This window comes from Eretmochelys imbricata, chromosome 5, assembly GCF_965152235.1.
Source record: "Eretmochelys imbricata isolate rEreImb1 chromosome 5, rEreImb1.hap1, whole genome shotgun sequence".
NCBI classification, from domain to species: Eukaryota; Metazoa; Chordata; order Testudines; family Cheloniidae; genus Eretmochelys; species Eretmochelys imbricata.
The window spans coordinates 131828707-131841794 of NC_135576.1; positions in this window are offsets into that span (position 1 = coordinate 131828707).

Genomic DNA, 13088 nt, shown 5'->3' on the forward strand with positions numbered 1-13088 from the left:
AATTGGAGGAAAAATCATGAGATCAGTATTTCATTATTTAGACTTTCATGGAGAAAGCCAGAGTGAATACAAATCAGAGGGCTGCGTTCTGCACACCCAGAGCAATCCCCACTGAATCCAGTCAAGAAGCCTGGGGTGTAATGCAAAGTCTGGCCCATGGTCACTAGCTCAGACAGCACTGATCGTGATAAATGGAAGAGTAATTTTTACTGCTAAAAGTTATTTGAAAATAAAAAGTGCATATGACACCTACATTCAATCAGAGAATGTTATACACTCCTTGGCTAGTAACAGCATTGGTTGTAAGAGAAATGGGGTGGGGGTGATTCAAAGGCCTCATTGGCAGCTAGACACCAAACTCCCATTGAAAGTCAAGGGCCGTTAGGTGCCTAACTTGCTGTTGTGTTTTTGAGACTCTTCCCCCCTTACCCTTTCGGGGGAAGAGCTAAGGACAGCACTTACCAACAGAAATAAGAGAAAACTCCAAGTTCCACCTTAACAGATGGGCAACGTGGAAATGATTAAGATGGAAATGCTGAATGAGCAGATGTGATCCTTGGTCATTTGCCAGGGAGTTAAAGTCATCAGTAACTTTCTCTAAGTTTAAGCAAATATCAGTTGATGTTACATAGCCTTAGGCATAGTTAAGCCCTTTTGTACAGAATGTTTCTTTTGCTTTATGCACCACCACTTAGATCCATTTAGATCACAAAGGGAACTAAATAGCCTGTCCAATGCTGGACCACGTTCAATAGTCATTTTTGTAACAATCAGATAAACACTTTCTCTCTGGTCTCCCTTTATGGAAAGGGGAGTGATCAGGGGACTAGAATTGTCTTGCTCACTCACAGTCCCCTGCTTTCACCACTATACAAGACTGGCCCTGCCATGTGTGCTTATAGAAAAATATATCCACTCCACTCCCATGTGTTCTATAATAATACATACAGAAAAGAGTAGACAGGGAATGGGATGAATTCAGGTTGATGACAGTGAGTAACAGAGCTGGGTGAATAATTTGTAACAAATAATTTTTTCAATCAATTTTGCCCATTTCATTGTCTGCGAACAGATAGTGATTTATCCATATTTATTATCTATTCAAAATTCTTTGCTTAATAATTTCTGGGAATAATTCCCAGCCTGTAGCTTGTTCATGAGGAATTTGTAGTGAGCATTTGATATTTAAAATTTGAGCTGCATGGAAGAATTTTGATCAGACACATAAATCAAAAGATACGTTTCTGGTCCCTGCTTGGCTGAGTGAAATTTTGACTCAAGTTTCCAGTTTGAATACTTGTGATTAAAAGTTCAAAATTTGCTTTTTCTGCCTTGTCACTTAAAATTATCTATTCCATGGTCATTCCTGCCAGTAACCTTATTTGTTAGGCTGTTTATGGAAAGCAGAAGGGTGCAAGATAGTCACAGCAAATTTGTTTAAAAATTCAAATTAATATTATCAGTATTTGCTCAGTTCTATTGAACAATATTTCATACATGTAACAGAGTAAACAAAGAAAGATCTTACATAGCTTGGTAATTGTCCAGTTCTATTTAGTCCTTCATATCTTCCTGTGCCTTCCTCTGAAATACAATTGGTTCATATGAAATCAAAACATAAGCTTGAAGTGGTGAACACTGCATCCATGATCAAACTTTAGTGAAATGTGCATAGAATTAATCTATGTAGCCATGTGTTCCTCATCCTCCCGTAGTATGTTTGCTACAATCATTTGTTGTTTCTTGTTTTAATTTAGATTGAAAGATTTGGGGGCACGGACTGTCTTTAACAATGGGCAAATGAGTGTGCAGAACTACATCGAACGATAAGAGGCAATATGAATGTTTCCCTTAGGCAGTCTCTGCACCTAGGTCACAGCTCTGGTGCCTGGGGGAGTATCTGGGGCTGCATGCCAGATTCCCCCCCACCAGCAGAAACTGGGCAAGGAGCAAACAAAGCCATAATTTCTCTCCCTCCCCCCCTACAGTGGGCAGTGGAACTAGCTGGTTATGCAGGGTGAGGGATGGAATATGCTGCACCCCTTAAAGGAGAGTCACAAATTATTCCCCCCTGCCCCAGCACAAACAGGACCACTGTTAGGCACAGTCCCGGTGCATCCTCCAGATCACACCCAACACTGTGAGCTGTTTGCAGATAGCATGATCCCTCTATGGGCGAAATCCTGGCTCCATTCAAGACAATGGGAGATTTACCACAGACTTCAATGCAGCCACCATCTCACTCTATGTATTTATACAATGCCTAGCACAATAGAGTCTCCTTCACAAATAATAAAATAAGAGCTGCAAGATAGGGCAAAAACATGTAATAAAATCGCAAGCACTGATCATCCACCTGTTATAGAAAGGTCACAGTTAAACGAAAGAATATTGGGTCAAATCCTGCAGTTTGCAGCCAATGGGACCTTTGGCCGAGGAAAGACCAAGGACTGTAGAAATTATCCCATTGACTCTCAGGATTTCATCCTCCAGATGCTATAGGATGTGGTAATGTTCTTACTACCAGGAGTAACTCCATGGAAATCAAGAAGATAAGTGAGTCTTCAGCACCCCTGAAATATCAGGTCACTTATATTTAGTTGCTCAGCTGTGGCTATAGGTAGCTAACTCCAATATCCAAGTTTGAGAGTTTTGGTTCAGTGTTTCTAAGCAAATGAAAAATGTACCCCCCGCAACACAGTGAAACAGGAAAGAAAATATACAGAGACTTACCAGCAAAAGCAGAGAAGCAAAACAAGAGCACAGCAATGTGAACTTTAAAATTCATCTTGGTTTTGACATCGCCCACACACTAGTAGATCAAAAGCTTTGCTCTGATACTGTTTCTGGGCAGCAGTTAACTGTAATTCTTTTCATAAAGAAGTGTCTATTATATGGGCTGGGAAGTGCCAGAGTTGTTTATTTTTGGTATTTAACTCTTTCACTTCTGACTCTTCAGAAACTCCACCTCCCGCTTCCTTGCTCAATTCCCCCGACTGCTCTTCCCCTATCCCCGAGGAAGCCCGCTAATCAATTTCCCTGTCACCTAATAAATTCCATCTACAGCCAAAACTCTGATCATCCTTTGATGACCTGGAGCAACCTCCCATTCACCAGCACCCCAGTTATCCTATCCTGCTCATCCCGCATTCCACCCACCTTTCCCGACAGCAATACCCTCACCCCAAGTAACCCATACAACAAATCCTAAGAAATACCCTCCGCAGAGCAAATTCCCCCACTCCAACAGCAACTCGACTCATGCTGCTGGTTACAACATGCGCTCACTGGAGGAATCATGGGTGAAATTCCCTGGGCTATTACCTAGGTCAAAAGAGATCATCATGATGGTCCTCTCTGGCCTTAAAATCTATGCAGCTATGATTTTCAGAGATACTGAGCCCCCACAATTCTCACTGACTTCAGGTGGAGATGTGGGTGTTCAGCACTTTTGAAAATCGGGTCCTTGGCACCCATGTGTGTTTACCTACATACACAGAACTTCTGTCCTGGGAGATATCCCACAGCCCTCACCAGCAGCAGGAGTGGTCTTCTTGGAAGTCCTCAGGAGGAGATGTCTTTTGGGAAGTGCCAGGCCAGTCTGTTCCACACACCAAGAGCACTTTCATCTTCCTTCTGTAAGCAGTGTCAGGATGAGCTCCACCCTGACATCTGGTGGTGAGGTGTGGCAAGCTGTGGAAAAGAACTTCAGGGGCTGATCTCATTTGCATAGGCACACCCACCCCGTCTAGAATGAGGCCGTAGCTGCCCAAATGGTCACTTTGGCTGCTGTGGGATCCCCAGTGTCTCTGTTATTGGGGCAGGAAGAATAAATTGTTATTACCCTGATTATGGGAACTGTGCTGGGAACTGTACTTGGCCTTTTGAGATGATGGAGGGACTCACCATCACCGAAGGAGCACTTGCTAGGCAAGGGTCATGGGTTCCAAAACTGTGTAAATTGAGAGAGGGGCTGTGGACAAGTATTAATATTTGGTGGTATGGGCCTCTGGGTGAGGGCCTTGCATGCTAATTGCACTTCCTCCTCTCTCCACTGTGGAATATCAGAGCTAATGTTGATTCTATTAGGAGTCTAGTTACAGGCTGCCGAGCTCACTTTGGGCTAATGGTGCACCAGCACTGAGGCTCCCCTACTACAAGCTGAATTCACCAAAGAGCTGAAATCAGTGAGTGTTGTGTTAAGTAGTGGGGGAGCCTGAAGATATATTGTGGAGCAGTTTGCAGGACGGCTGGAGTGCCTTGTGGACAGGCTGGTGGAGCAGTTCATAGGACGGTGGGAGCTGCTTGTGGGACGCAGAGCAGTTCGTGGACTGGCTGATGGAGCAGTTTGTGGAGTGGTGGGAACTGCTTGTGGGCTGTGAAGCTGAGCGAAGCAGTTCGTGGGGCAGTTCGTGGGGTGGCTGGCTGAGTGGAGCGGAGGTCTGTGGGGTGGTCAGCTTCAGATCATGTAAGGTGCCCCTTACCTCTTCTCCTTCTCCCCCACCCCCCCATCTCCACCCAGGTTGGGAGGTAAAGCTCTGCAGACAAACTTTCGAACTCTGGGGCTGCCCTGACCAAGGACAGAGACTTTTGGGTCATTGGACTTTTGGGACTTTGGGGGATTTGGGGTTGCTGGACTCAGGAACCAAAGGGAAAGGGCATGCCCCAATTTGCTTGGGGTGGGTTTTTTTTGCTCATGGGTTGTGTTATGAATCCTGTTGGTGGTGTTTCCCCAACATAATGCCACATTGTTTCTCTCTGTTATTAAAAGGCTTTTTTGCTACACTCAGACTATGTGCTTGCAAGAGGGGAAGTATTGCCTCTTGGAGGCGCCCAGCGGGGGTGGTCTATATTTGTCCCAGGTCACTGGGTGGGGGCTCGAGCCGGTTTGCATTGTATTATTGGAATGAATTCCCTAGATATTGAACCCGGCCCTTGTTGCTGCCAACTCTGACGGGCAGAAGGGTTATACTTCTGTGGGAGGGGGATGTCTGAGAACTGTTTTTCTTCCAATCCTCTGCGTGGGTGGGCGCAGGGGGTGCAGTGAACAGCATAAGCTGCTTCTTCCTTTTCTCAGAAAGTGGGAGAATTTAGAATAGCTTCTTTTCCCCACCTCATTGGAACAGGAAGCCCAGGTGGAGTCTCCTTAGTTCCCACTGTGGAGCCTACTGATGGTGCTAAGTTCCCAGTGGGGCACATTTGTTGAGGGCCTCAAGTGCCATACTTCCTACTCAGGCAATGAGGGGAGTGCTCCTGTCAGAAGTGGCATGCGTGCCAGGTTTTCATGGACACATGCACCTGCTGCTGGGTTGGGCTTGAAACTCCTCAGGGATTTCAAGGGGAGAAAAAGTAGCCTGGCACAGGCTGCAGGATCAGCTGCTAATGGCTGTTGTAGGCCCCAGGGCCAACTCACTGTGGGACCAGGCTTCCCTCCCCCACATCATCCTGGTTGTTAGCATCACCCTCAGACTTTGGTGGGTAGGGCAAAGGCAGAGGGGGACACAGGCAGAGAATAAATTCCACGCAGTTCAAGAAGACATTGCTTTAAAATAACTAAATGTGGGGATTATATTGCCCCTTTCATTTACTTCCCCTCTCTTTCCCTGACAGAACTCCATTTCGTATTATTACTGGCACTGGTTCCCTCACCTCGGCACGTACTTAGGACACTGAATCCTTGCTATGCAACTAGTTCAGATCCGGGCCAGGCTGGTGCTGATTAAACTAGTTTCTGTGCAATGGCTATTCAGGGGGCTACAGTATGCACTAGTGGAGAGTGAATTGGCCTGAGTCCACCCTGAGCAGTAGCCACAGTTGCGACAATCAAAATGCTACATGTGTGGGCAGGGTGTGGGGGTGCCAGGGATGGGATATGGATGTGGACGGGGTGTGGGGGTGGGCAGGCTATGGGGCAGGGTACAGGGAGTGTGGGGCAGGGTACAGGGAGTGTGGGGGTGCAGCATACGGGCTGTGAATGTGGACAGGGTGTGGGTTGGGTAGGAGGGAGTGGGGGGTACCAGCATAGGCAGGGTACGGCAGGGCCGGATTAACCTTTTGTGGCCCCGGGAGTGGTGCAATCAGCCAGGCCAGGGCCTGCCCCAACAAGCCTCCCTCAGGACCCACTTGCCTGGAGGGGCCCAGCCAAGCCCCCCACACAGTCCCCCACAACTGGCTGAGACTGGCCAGGCTTCTTAACCAGTCCCAAGCAGCGCAGCTCCGGGGAGACCGGAGGGGCCCCACAGGTGGTGAGAAGCAGAGACTGCCTGGAGCCGGATGTGCACTGGGGTCTGGCCAGGGGGTGAAGAGGAGCCCTTGGCAGGCAGGCCAAGAGGAGCAAGTGGTGGGCTGGTGGGGTCTCAGGGTGCAGCGTAAGCTGAGCAGGCTAGGGCCCCATCTGAGCATGGTACAGGGAGTGGGGGATACTGGCCTGGGAAGGGTGTGTGGGTGCAGGTTATGGGGTGCATGAATGGGCAGGGTACACAGAGTGTTGGGGGGTGGGAGTGCAGGGTATGGGGGGCGGATGTAGGTGGGGTGTGGTGGTGGGCAGACTTGGTAGCAGAATACAGGGACTGTGGGGGGTATGGGTGTAGGGGTGCAGAGTATGAGGTGTGGACGTGGGAGGCGGTGGTGTAGCAGGATACAGGGAGCAGAGGTTACGGGGGTGGGCAGGGTGTGGAGGTAGCCGGTGTGTGAGCAGGCTGAGGTAGCAGGGTACAGGGAGTGTGGGAGGGTAAGGGGCTAAGCGGGGTATGGGGGGTGGATGTGGCCGGTATGTGGGCACGCTGTAGTGGGAGGGTACAGGGAGTGTGCAGGGGTGGGCAGGGGGGAGGCTGTAGAGGTAGGGAACTGGCAGTGTGGGGAGTACGGGGGTGGGCGGGGAAGCAGGGTACAGAATGTGGATGTGGCCAGTACGTGGGCACGCTGTAGTGGGAGGGTACAGGGAGTGTGGGGGGTACGGGGTGGGCGGGGTGTGGGGGAGCAGGGTACGGGGTGTGGAAGGGGACAGGGTTTGGGGTGAGCAGGCTGTAGTGGCAGGGTACGGGGGGGTACAGGGAGGGTGGGGGTGGAAGTGCAGGATATGGGGTACGGCATTGGGCAGGCTGTGGTGGGGATGTGGGGCGGTGGGCAGGCTGTAGTATCAGGGTACAGGGTGGGCGGGGTATGGAAGTGGACAGGATTTGGGGATGGTGGGCAGGCTGTAGTGGGAGGGCTCAGGGAGGGGGGGTGTGGTGTGGGGGGGCAGGGGGCGGTGGGAGTGCGGTGTGGGGGTGCACAGGGGGATGGTGTGCAGGCTGTAGTGGGAGGGCTCAGGGAGGGGGGTGTGGTGTGGGGGGGCAGGGGGCGGTGGGGGTGCGGTGTGGGGGTGCACGGGGGGATGGTGTCCAGGCTGTAGTGGGAGGGCTCAGGGAGTGCGGGGGTGAGGGTGCAGGGGGCGTGGTGGGGCAGCGGGCAGGGTTTGGGGGCAGTGGGCAGGCTGTTGTGGGAGGGCACAGGGAGTGGGGGGTGCGGTGTGAGGGTGCAGGGGGGGCGGTGGGCAGGCTGTAGTGGGGGGGCTCAGTGAGGGGGATGCGGGGTGGAGGTGCAGGGGGGGCAGTAGGCAGGCTGTAGTGGGGGGGCTCAGTGGGGGATGTGGGGTGCGATGTGGGGATGCAGGGGGGGACGGTGGGCAGGCTGTAGTGGGGGGTTCAGGGAGTGGGGGGGTGCGGGGTGGGGGTGCAGGGGGTGATGGAGGGGCTCAGTGGGGGGTTGCGGGGTGGGGGTGCAGGGGGCTCAGTGGGGTGTGCGGGGTGGGGGTGCAGGGGGGCAGTGCGCAGGCTGTAGTGGGGGGTCTCAGTGGGGGGTAAGGGGTGGGGGTGCAGGGGGCCTCAGTGGCGAGTGCAGGGGAAGCGGTGGGAGGGTGCAGGGGGGCTCAGTAGGGGGGCTCAGGGGGTGTGGCGTCGCAGCGGACAGGAGTTGTCGGGGAATGTGGGGGCGCAGGGGGGCGGTGGGCAGGCTGTAGTGGGGGGCTCAGTGAGGGGAGGTGCAGTGTGGGGGTGCAGGGGGCTCAGTCGGAGGCTGCGGTGTGGGGGTGCAGGGGGGCTCAATGGGGGGTGTGGGGTGGGGATGTAGGGGGCAGGGCGTGGCAGCGGACAGGAGTTGTCGGGGGAATGTGGGGGCGCAGGGGGGCGGTGGGCAGGCTATAGTGGGGGGGCTTAGTGAGGGGAGGTGCGGTGTGGGGCTGCAGGGGGGCTCAGTGGGGGGGTGCGGGGTGCAGGGGGCGCGGTGGGCAGGCTGTAGTGGGAAGGCTCGGAGTGAGGAGGTGCAGGGGGGCAGCTGGGGGGCTCAGTGGGGGGGCGGGGTGGGGGTGCAGGGGGCAGGGCGTGGCAGCAGAGAGGAGTTGTCGGGGGTATGTGGGGGCGCAGGTGGCGTGGCTGCAGTGGGGGTCGCAGCTGGGGTGCAGAGGGCTCAGTGGGGGGCAGGCTGGGGGTGCAGGGGGTGGACAGGCTGTAGTGGGGGGGCTCAGTGGGTGGGTGCAGTGTGGGGTGCAGGGGGGCTCAGTGGGGGGGCGGGGTGGGAGTGCTCAGTGGGGGGGTGAGGGGTGGGGGTGCTGGGGGGCTCAGTAAGGGAGGGCTCAGTGGGGGCGCAGGGGGGCGGGGGCTCAGTGGGGGGTGCGGGGTAGGGGTGCAGGGAGGGTGGTGGCTGGGCTCAGTGAGGGGGTGCAGGGTGGGGTGCAGGGGGGCAGGCTGGGGGTGCAGGGGGTGGGGCGTGGCAGCGGAGAGGAGTCGGGGGAAGGTGGGGACGCAGGGGGGCAGTGGGCAGGCTGTAGTGGGGGGCTCAGGGAGGGGGGTGGGAGTGCAGGGGGCGGGGCGTGGCAGCGGAGAGGAGTCGGGGGAATGTGGGGGCGCAGGGGGGCAGTGGGCAGGCTGTAGTGGGGGGCTCAGGGAGGGGCGTGGGGGTGCAGGGGGCGGGGCGTGGCAGCGGAGAGGAGTCGGGGGAATGTGGGGTTCAGGGGGGCGGTGGGCAGGCTGTAGTGGGGGGCTCAGGGAGGGGGGTGCAGGGTGGGGGTGCAGGGGGGCTCAGTGTGGGCTGTGGGGTTCAGCGGGGCAGTGGGCAGGCTGTAGTGGGGGGCTCAAGGAGGGGGGTGCGGGGTGGGGGTGCAGGGGGGCTCAGTGGGGGGTGTGGGGGACAGGGGGGCGGTGGGCAGGCTGTAGTGGGGGGCTCAGGGAGGGGGGTGCGGGGTGGGGGTGCAGGGGGCTCAGTGGGGGGTGTGGGGTTCAGGGGGGCAGTGGGCAGGCTGTAGTGGGGGGCTCAAGGAGGGGGGTGCGGGGTGGGGGTGCAGGGGGGCTCAGTGGGGCATGTGGGGGGCAGGGGGGCGGTGGCCAGGCTATAGTGGGAAGGCTCAGGGAGGGGGGTGCGGGGTGGGGGTGCAGGGGGGCTCAGTGGGGGGGCAGGCTGGGGATGCAGGGGGGCAGTGGGCAGGCTGTAGTGGGGGGCTCAGGGAGGGGGTGCCGTGTGGGGGTGCAGGGGGGCTCAGTGGGGGGTGTGGGGTGCAGGGGGGCTCAGTGGGCAGGCTGTAGTGGGGGGCTCAGGGAGGGGGGTGCGGGGTGGGGCCGCAGGGGGTGGGGCGTGGCAGCGGAGAGGAGTCGGGGGAATGTGGGGGTTCAGGGGGGCGGTGGGCAGGCTGTAGTGGGAAGGCTCAGGGAGTGGGGGGGTGCGGGGTGGGGGTGCAGGGGGGCAGTGGGCAGGCTGTAGTGGGGGGCTCAGGGAGGGGGGTGGGAGTGCAGGGGGCGGGGCGTGGCAGCGGAGAGGAGTCGGGGGAATGTGGGGGCGCAGGGGGGCAGTGGGCAGGCTGTAGTGGGGGGCTCAGGGAGGGGGGTGCGGGGTGGGGGTTGCAGGGGGGCAGTGGGCAGGCTGTAGTGGGGGGCTCAGGGAGGGGGTGGGGGCGCAGGGGGCGGGGCGTGGCAGCGGAGAGGAGTCGGGGGAATGTGGGGGTGCAGGGGGGCAGTGGGCAGGCTGTAGTGGGGGGCTCAGGGAGGGGGTGGGGGCGCAGGGGGCGGGGCGTGGCAGCGGAGAGGAGTCGGGGGAATGTGGGGTTCAGGGGGGCGGTGGGCAGGCTGTAGTGGGGGGCTCAGGGAGGGGGGTGCGGGGTGGGGGTTGCAGGGGGGCTCAGTGGGCAGGCTGTAGTGGGGGGCTCAGGGAGGGGGGTGTGGGGTGGGGGTACAGGGGGGCGGGGCGTGGCAGCGGAGAGGAGTCGGGGGAATGTGGGGGCGCAGGGGGGCAGTGGGCAGGCTGTAGTGGGGGGTCAGGGAGGGGGTGGGGGCGCAGGGGGCGGGGCGTGGCAGCGGAGAGGAGTCGGGGGAAGGTGGGGGCGCAGGGGGGCAGTGGGCAGGCTGTAGTGGGGGGTCAGGGAGGGGGTGGGGGCGCAGGGGGCGGGGCGTGGCAGCGGAGAGGAGTCGGGGGAATGTGGGGTTCAGGGGGGCGGTGGGCAGGCTGTAGTGGGGGGCTCAGGGAGGGGGGTGCAGGGTGGGGGTGCAGGGGGGCTCAGTGTGGGCTGTGGGGTTCAGCGGGGCAGTGGGCAGGCTGTAGTGGGGGGCTCAAGGACGGGGGTGCGGGGTGGGGGTGCAGGGGGGCTCAGTGGGGGGTGTGGGGGACAGGGGGGCGGTGGGCAGGCTGTAGTGGGGGGCTCAGGGAGGGGGGTGCGGGGTGGGGGTGCAGGGGGCTCAGTGGGGGGTGTGGGGTTCAGGGGGGCAGTGGGCAGGCTGTAGTGGGGGGCTCAAGGAGGGGGGTGTGGGGTGGGGGTGCAGGGGGGCTCAGTGGGGCATGTGGGGGGCAGGGGGGCGGTGGCCAGGCTATAGTGGGAAGGCTCAGGGAGGGGGGTGCGGGGTGGGGGTGCAGGGGGGCTCAGTGGGGGGGCAGGCTGGGGATGCAGGGGGGCAGTGGGCAGGCTGTAGTGGGGGGCTCAGGGAGGGGGTGCCGTGTGGGGGTGCAGGGGGGCTCAGTGGGGGGTGTGGGGTGCAGGGGGGCTCAGTGGGCAGGCTGTAGTGGGGGGCTCAGGGAGGGGGGTGCGGGGTGGGGCCGCAGGGGGTGGGGCGTGGCAGCGGAGAGGAGTCGGGGGAATGTGGGGGTTCAGGGGGGCGGTGGGCAGGCTGTAGTGGGAAGGCTCAGGGAGTGGGGGGGTGCGGGGTGGGGGTGCAGGGGGGCAGTGGGCAGGCTGTAGTGGGGGGCTCAGGGAGGGGGGTGCGGGGTGGGGGTGCAGGGGGGCTCAGTGGGGCATGTGGGGGGCAGGGGGGCGGTGGCCAGGCTGTAGTGGGAAGGCTCAGGGAGGGGGGGCGGGCTGGGGATGCAGGGGGGCTCAGTGGGGGGTGCAGGGGGCAGTGGGCAGGCTGTAGTGGGGGGTCAGGGAGGGGGTGGGGGCGCAGGGGGCGGGGCGTGGCAGCGGAGAGGAGTCGGGGGAATGTGGGGTTCAGGGGGGCGGTGGGCAGGCTGTAGTGGGGGGCTCAGGGAGGGGGGTGCGGGGTGGGGGTTGCAGGGGGGCTCAGTGGGCAGGCTGTAGTGGGGGGCTCAGGGAGGGGGGTGCGGGGTGGGGGTGCAGGGGGGCGGGGCGTGGCAGCGGAGAGGAATCGGGGGAATGTGGGGGCGCAGGGGGGCGGTGGGCAGGCTGTAGTGGGGGGCTCAGGGAGGGGGGTGCGGGGTGGGGGTTGCAGGGGGGCTCAGTGGGCAGGCTGTAGTGGGGGGCTCAGGGAGGGGGGTGCGGGGTGGGGGTGCAGGGGGGCGGGGCGTGGCAGCGGAGAGGAGTCGGGGGAATGTGGGGGCGCAGGGGGGCAGTGGGCAGGCTGTAGTGGGGGGTCAGGGAGGGGGTGGGGGCGCAGGGGGCGGGGCGTGGCAGCGGAGAGGAGTCGGGGGAATGTGGGGGCGCAGGGGGGCAGTGGGCAGGCTGTAGAGGGAAGGCTCAGGGAGTGGGGGGGTGTGGGGTGGGGGTGCAGGGGGGCAGTGGGCAGGCTGTAGTGGGGGGCTCAGGGAGGGGGTGGGGGCGCAGGGGGCGGGGCGTGGCAGCGGAGAGGAGTCGGGGGAAGGTGGGGGCGCAGGGGGGCAGTGGGCAGGCTGTAGTGGGGGGCTCAGGGAGGGGGTGGGGGCGCAGGGGGCGGGGCGTGGCAGCGGAGAGGAGTCGGGGGAATGTGGGGGCGCAGGGGGGCAGTGGGCAGGCTGTAGTGGGGGGCTCAGGGAGGGGGTGGGGGCGCAGGGGGCGGGGCGTGGCAGCGGAGAGGAGTCGGGGGAATGTGGGGTTCAGGGGGGCGGTGGGCAGGCTGTAGTGGGGGGCTCAGGGAGGGGGGTGCGGGGTGGGGGTTGCAGGGGGGCTCAGTGGGCAGGCTGTAGTGGGGGGCTCAGGGAGGGGGGTGCGGGGTGGGGGTGCAGGGGGGCGGGGCGTGGCAGCGGAGAGGAGTCGGGGGAATGTGGGGGCGCAGGGGGGCGGTGGGCAGGCTGTAGTGGGGGGCTCAGGGAGGGGGGTGCGGGGTGGGGGTTGCAGGGGGGCTCAGTGGGCAGGCTGTAGTGGGGGGCTCAGGGAGGGGGGTGCGGGGTGGGGGTGCAGGGGGGCGGGGCGTGGCAGCGGAGAGGAGTCGGGGGAATGTGGGGGCGCAGGGGGGCAGTGGGCAGGCTGTAGTGGGGGGTCAAGGAGGGGGTGGGGGCGCAGGGGGCGGGGCGTGGCAGCGGAGAGGAGTCGGGGGAATGTGGGGTTCAGGGGGGCGGTGGGCAGGCTGTAGTGGGGGGCTCAGGGAGGGGGGTGCGGGGTGGGGGTTGCAGGGGGGCTCAGTGGGCAGGCTGTAGTGGGGGGCTCAGGGAGGGGGGTGCGGGGTGGGGGTGCAGGGGGGCGGGGCGTGGCAGCGGAGAGGAATCGGGGGAATGTGGGGGCGCAGGGGGGCGGTGGGCAGGCTGTAGTGGGGGGCTCAGGGAGGGGGGTGCGGGGTGGGGGTTGCAGGGGGGCTCAGTGGGCAGGCTGTAGTGGGGGGCTCAGGGAGGGGGGTGCGGGGTGGGGGTGCAGGGGGGCGGGGCGTGGCAGCGGAGAGGAGTCGGGGGAAGGTGGGGGCGCAGGGGGGCAGTGGGCAGGCTGT